We start from the raw sequence: 5,921 nt of genomic DNA on the forward strand, positions 1-5,921 counted from the left end.
TCCTTTGTTATGTTTCTGTTCCCGTCGCCGGCAGATAATCCAGTTTTCAGTTCTCAGTTTTCCACGGAGCTTCAGGTTACATTGTTAAAATTCTCCCCATCCGTAATTCATGCATGCAGACTGCGCATTCACACATTTCTACTAATGCAGGTGCAGCCCCGGTATGGAGTCTATCCCATGTTGAAGACAATAGTGTCTTCAGAGGCGAGTTGAGTTTTCTGTGCATTTCAGTTGTGTGTTTTCCTGGTCAGGAGACCGTGTTGGGGCAGTTTCCTTATTAAAGCCGGCTGACAGATTGATCCTCAAACAGCCCCAGGAGGCCAATCTCCATCCCACCCACTTACGATGCTTTCACAGGAAATCAACTCAAAAGCTTCCTCTCTTTTTTTTTTCCCCTCTTTTGTCTTTCAGCTGCCCCGGCCCATCCCTGTCCCACTCCTCTGAAGTCTAAATTTGGTATATATTTGAACTCCTGATCGATGACGCCCCCCAAGGAGGCATTGTTGTTTGTGTGCGGTCTTATGTTATGGGTTCCTGCTCTGCCATCAAACTGTACTGCATGTCTGCACAGAGGAAGAAATGGAGAAGTCTCTCTGACTGACTGAAAACAGTGACCTTTTGTGGTGAGATGGGAGGAATCAAGAGGGAACAGTGAGAAAAACTGATAGATGGACAGAGGGATTGAAACATGGGAAGGAAGGGACTACAAAAGAGGTGATGTGGGAGAGACAGTGACTGGTCTGTGGATGAGCAGGAGGTAGAAGTGGCTCCTGCCCCCTCGAGGCTCCTGTCGATTCATCCTTCCGGCAGGAAGTGTGTGAGGATCAATAAGAAGCGAGGGCCTCTGGAGAGAGACAGAGAGAAAGCCTTTGCCCAGCCCAGGTCTTTGAGGGTTTGAATTGAAAATAATGAGCTTAAAGGTTTCTGTCATCATGATCACAGTCATCACTGACGATAAAAGTAACGATGAAGGTGGCTCCTCAAACACCTTTGACCATGCCATCCAAATGGAAATAAATTAACTAACTTAATCTTATTTTAAAATATTGCAATCGGTCTTCTGTACGTTTAAACACAGCTTGTAGTAGTTTAAAAGTATTTTCTTCCAAATTATTATTTTTTTTCATCACTTAAGCTTGCTGTTTGTTAGAAATAAATTACACTCTGTCTATGTTTGTAAATACTACCTATGGGGTACAGTACTGGGTAACAAAACTGAGGTTTGGAAAAAATTGTGTTAACAACCTTTTTCTTACTGTGAAGTGAGAGTAAAAATAAGAGAACAGCCCTTGAGTCATTGACAACTACAGTATATTCTGATCATTCCTGCTATACTGCAACTTCATTCTTCATTATACAATTATTTTAACATTGTGGGTCACATGAGTCACAAGAAGAAAGTCAAACATTCCTGATGGCAACTTTAAACTCCTTCTAAATCAAACAAAATGCATGGTGTCTCACAGTAAAAGTCTAAAAGGAGCAGTAGTTATCAGAATCTGAATCAGCCTTTTGGCTAAGAATATTCATGCACTGAAGGAATTTGACTCTGGTTTTTAGCAGGTCCTTGTGTACATAAAAGTAGAATATATATATATATATATATTTATATATATATATATATATATATATATATATATATATATATATATATATATATAAATAAACAATGAACAACAAAATACAAGTTTCTGCTTACGGGTCAAAACTCTAAATAAATGAGTTTACTGTTACTCCAAAGGTGGGTGTTTGTGCAAAGAGTGCTGGAATAAATATTGAATGGACAATGTAATAAGTTAATTTATATACATTCCAAAAGTTGTTATGTGCTGTATATGCATGTATGCACGTCTATGTGCAGTATATACAGGCTGCTTAGATTTATATTTATATTTGACAGTGATATATATGTAAAGGTTATAAAGGGTTACCAGTTAGTCACTGGAAGTAGGTTTAGTTATTGTAAATGATTTAACAATATGTCACTAGACTGTGGTATAATTTATCCATCGGTTAATTCTCTACTTGTGTATAGACAGTTACACAAAGCCGCAAAAACCTTCAGATGTCTTGTAACCACATTTATCAGACAGGAGTATGTGATCTGAAGATGATCTATTTTAGGGTCCTTACATGAAAATGTTTAAAAACGTCTGCACTGCTTCCCTGTTGTAATCATTTTGTTCCACTGCTCAGGACCACATGGATCATTTAGAGTTTGGAAAACAAGACCACGGCGTGACGGAACCGACTAGAAGCAGGTGTGGAGCCGTTGGTTTAAGAGGAAACAGTCAGATCAGACGCTGACCTTCCAGAGCAGCTCGTCCTTTCCCACTACCACCTGTCTGTAGCCTGACCCGTTTATTATTTTAGCCCTTAACCACAGCATGAGGCCGCAGAGTCAATCCTCTCAGAGAGGATTATAGTGAAGGTGTGCTACGCTAGAGTCTCTCGCTGAGTAGTAAACATCGGTGGGCCACGTGAAAAGTCTCAACTGGCCAAACAAAATGTATGTAACAATGTCAGTCTGCGCTCTCATGCAGGAGATATTGTGGGTAAGGTAATAAAAATAGCAATAAAAACAATAAACCAAGGAATACCAAAATACAATTGAAAAGGGAGGAATTAATAACCTTAATAATAACAACTATTATCTATTATTATTGTTATTAAGTGTAACATAATTAAAAACTGAATTGGAGTAGTAATAACAGATTCTAGGTAAACACAAAGCAACGACATCTGGACCAAAATCCATTCATCAACTGCTTATTAACATTTACAGCTGCAAACCTGATGGACTGTAGAAATGTATAAACATTTATAATTGCAGGTGACTGAGTCATTTTTTCTAACTGCTCATTAGAGATTTAGAAACCTGTGACCCTTTATTAATGTCACTGTAGCACTTACAACTGCAAACCTGATGACTTATTAGCAAAGTGCAAAACCCCAAGTGCGTGGTAATGGTTTACCAACATGTGACTGCAAGCAAATGCCAGATGCCAAGCCGACGTGTTATTACCAAAACATTTTATTCAGACAGGGCACACTGAGGCAAGAGAGTCTTTATTTAAACAGCAGCAGACTGGGAACTTCTTAGCTTCTCTAACCATCAACATTGTACTATTTTACTGTATTGTTCTCTCTACATTTGTACTATTTTACGTCAACATCTAGTCAAACTCTATGTAGAAGTTAATAAAAGGTTATAATCGAAAATCCTACATAAATTGAACTTGAGCATGTTGATTCATTACTTAATAATGAATAAGACAGCAGCTATAAATTTTAATAAGTGGTTTGTAAATGGATTTTGTTCCAGATGTCTTGCGGTCCTTTTCCAGAAGGTAAGTAGCCAAACAGTGGCTTATAATGGCTTATAACTGATCTACAAAGCATTAGTTCATGATTTATTAACATTAATAAAGCCATTAATTACACGTTATAAAGTCTTTTTAATGTCGCCTTGTCAGAAAGTGTTTTTTGTCACATCTACATCTTTTCACCAACTGGGGTTCGATGTACACACTATCCACCTTCTTTGCTCCGTTTTTTTGCCACTGTCCTGTGTTTCTTGTCTTCAGAGCAGCTCTGTTGAAAGAGCAGTGGGTTTTCTACATGCTGGCATGACTTCACAGTCATGTCACCTCTTGGTCAGTCACGACAGCAGAGTGCTACATCAGAAATCAGACATTTTTTTGTTTGTCTTTTATGCAGGTATTCCTCAAGTCTGGCTCGAGTGATAAAGGTTTGAAGTGACTGGATCAACATCAGCCTAATGGGCACACAGAAGGGTGTAGTCAAGTGTTTAGGAGAGATTCTCCTGGTCCAGCTGGTCCGAGCCGCCTCCCTCAAGCCCCCAGTGAGCAGTTTTTTCAGGGAACAGTCTGAAAGAACAATGCTAGTGAGGAAACACACGAGGAGGGGCCTAACCTATTCATTCAGTCAGTCAGTACTGTTACTCTGTGTGTGTGTGTGTGTGTGTGTGTGTGTGTGTGTGTGTGTGTGTGTGTGTGTGTGTGTGTGTGTGTGTGTGTGTGTGTGTGTGTGTGTGTGTGTGTGTGTTTGGACCAGCTGCAGCTTTCACTTCGAAGGATGTGGATCTGTTGGCTGGTCAGTGCTGCTGCTGCTGTGTGTGTATATTTTCGGAGACACTGTGTATCTTGCAGTGTCAAGTGTGTGTGTGCGGGTTATGAATAGTGGGTTCAATATCCTCTTTTTTGCATTCACTCATTCCTTCATTAAGTAACACACACACACAGACACACACAGAGGAGCTCTTGTATTGTGTCAGTGGCGAGTTATGGCAACAATAAAAGGGCGTGGCTCCTTTAAGTGCAGTCATGGAAGCTGTTAAATAGATCAGTGAAACACACACACACACACACACACACACACACGCCGTCAGCGAGGGAAGCTTCGGTCAATTCAGCCCGAGACACACAGAATATGCCTGTATATGAGTGTGCCTTCAAAATAAAAGTCTTCAAAGTCACAATTGAGAGTGGCACGTATTAGGCAATAGTGAAATCGCCTTATTTAAAAAATTTGCCACGAGAGGATTTTTTCTGGTTGCGTAATCTGGCTGAATGGGTGTGTTTTTATCTGGACCACAATGCATTTGCAGGTCACTATATCCATGTGTGCTTGAGTTGGTTTCAAATGTCCAGGGTCTGTGGGATTTTCTCAGTTGTATTTTTCAGCCATGATTAGTTTAGGTTTGATTAGCTTCACCTTTATTGTCATTGTGCACAAAGACGATGAAGGTCAGATATCAAAGAAGGAAATCCCAACGATGGCTGGAATAATAAAAAAAAAACAAAACAGCTTGGCTTCCCTTATGACTAAGTGTGGGTAGAAGCCCGGCAAAATCAAGATGAAGGAAGTGATTTTGCCTGGTCACTCAACAGATCAGTCATTTGTTCATAAAGAAAAAAGAATAGAAACTGACAACAAGCTGAGGCTACACAAGTCACACTGCAATAATAGTCAAATACCACACAAACTAAAACCAGTACAACAAATAGGGATAAAAGAATACATAAAGAAAAAGGAATGTGCAGTTAACCAATGAGGTAGGGAAAGTAAGAGGTAACTGTAACTGCGATACATATACAAAATAAACAAAACAATATACAAAGTGTATAGTACTACCAACTTCTGTCATTTGTATGTACCCTGTCCCCTCAGGTTCCCATCAAGCAAAGTGCATACAGAGGAATACTGCAGCTTCACTACAAAGACCCCGAGACCTGAGAGAGTATGGGCTACTCCTGCCAAAACATCCCCACGCCCAAAGGTTTCTGTGTTTCTGCGTGTCAGTTAGTTTGTGGTAATTTTATCAAAGATAACTTAATTTAGACATTTGCAGCGATAAGCAGCATGTGAAGGTTTCAAAATCAGATTTTGATGCCGAACCACTCCTCAAGAGAAAATTTAGCTGATAATGCAGCGTCTGCTTTAGTTGCTATTGTGCTTCAGTGGTGCATATTTTTATGACACATTTGCAACCAATTGAGAGAGGCTAAGTACGAGACTGCAAACACACGGTCCTGTCACACTACTACTGAGACTAATTATTATCGGATTGCATAGTTATTTCCAGGAAACTTCCGAAGAAATTATTGGGAAATTTACCAACAAGTTGAAGCATTAACCAGAAACTGCATTCAAATTACCAAAACCCATCAACATGCAATGAATAAAGGACGGTTTGGGGCCCCAGGGTAGTCACGCGATTTGCAATCCAGCCCCGATGCGGCTAGAAATTCCGGTCCCCGCCCTGACAACATCTCACTCTGGGGCCCAAAACAGTAAGCATTTAGGGGCCACTCGTGTGCCCAGCAGCTTGGCGCTTTACGCTGAAAGTACAGTCCGGAAGTAGCACTTTCCTCTGACTCCCTCTGGCTCGTCCCTGG

The sequence above is a fragment of the Xiphias gladius genome, chromosome 7 (assembly GCF_016859285.1).
Source record: "Xiphias gladius isolate SHS-SW01 ecotype Sanya breed wild chromosome 7, ASM1685928v1, whole genome shotgun sequence".
NCBI classification, from domain to species: domain Eukaryota; kingdom Metazoa; phylum Chordata; class Actinopteri; order Istiophoriformes; family Xiphiidae; genus Xiphias; species Xiphias gladius.